Below are 1,049 nucleotides of genomic sequence, written 5' to 3'. Positions count from 1 at the left end.
GAAAAATAGAGGGCTATGGGTAAGCCTAGTAATCTCTAAGGTAGGGACATATTCAGCACAACTTAATGGACTGAAGGGCCTGTATTGTGTTGTAGGTTTTCTATGTTTCTATGAATGAATGACAGAGATAGTGGCCACAGAGGTCAAACATGATCTACTTGTTCTTTTCATTCAGCCAACGATGCTCCTGTTGAATTCATGAGTGAGGCCAGTGTCTATGGGTTTAGACAGCTTTATTAATATTCCTACCCTTCAAGTTCAAGTTCAAGTTACTTTTATTGTCATTTCGACCATAAACTGCTGGCACAGTACACAGTAAAAACGAAACAACATTCCTCCAGGACCCTGGTGCTACATGAAACAACACAAAACTCCACTAGACCATGTGAGACAACACAAGGTTACACTAGACTACGTCAAGTCAAGTCAAGTCAAGTCAGGGAAGTCAGGGAGACCTCCGGTCTCCCTGACAACGCCACCTGCAAGAAGTGCATCCAGCGGCAGCTCCTAATAGGCCGCGTTAGGGAACTGGAATAGGAGCTGGATGACCTCCAGATCATTTGGGAGACTGAGCAGTTTATAGATAGTAGCTTCCAGGAGGTAGTTACTGCTAAGGAACAGGGCACAGGTAATTGGGTTACTGTCAGGTGAGGGAAGGGGAAAGGGCAGGTAGTGCAGGGTTCCCCTGTGGCCATTCCCCTCCAAAACAGGTATACCAATTTGGATACTGTTGGGGGGGGGGGATGACTTACTTGGGAAAAGCTGTGACAGCTGGATCTCTGGCACTAAGTCTGGTTCTGCAGTGCAGAAGGGAGGGAGGAAGAAGAGGAGAGCGGTAGTGATAGGGGACTCCATAGTCAGGGGTACAGACAGGAGATTCTGTGGTCGTGACAGAGACTCTCGGATGGTTTGGTGCCTCCTGGGTGCCAGGGTCAGGGATGTCTCTGATCGTGTGCACAGCATTCTGAAATGGGAGGGTGATCAGCCAGATGTCATGGTACACATCAGTACCAATGACATAGGTAGAAAGAGTCAGGAGGTCCTGAAGA

This window comes from Hypanus sabinus, chromosome 15, assembly GCF_030144855.1.
Source record: "Hypanus sabinus isolate sHypSab1 chromosome 15, sHypSab1.hap1, whole genome shotgun sequence".
In the NCBI taxonomy this organism is placed as follows: Eukaryota; Metazoa; Chordata; class Chondrichthyes; order Myliobatiformes; family Dasyatidae; genus Hypanus; species Hypanus sabinus.
Note: the sequence above shows the minus strand (reverse complement) of the source record.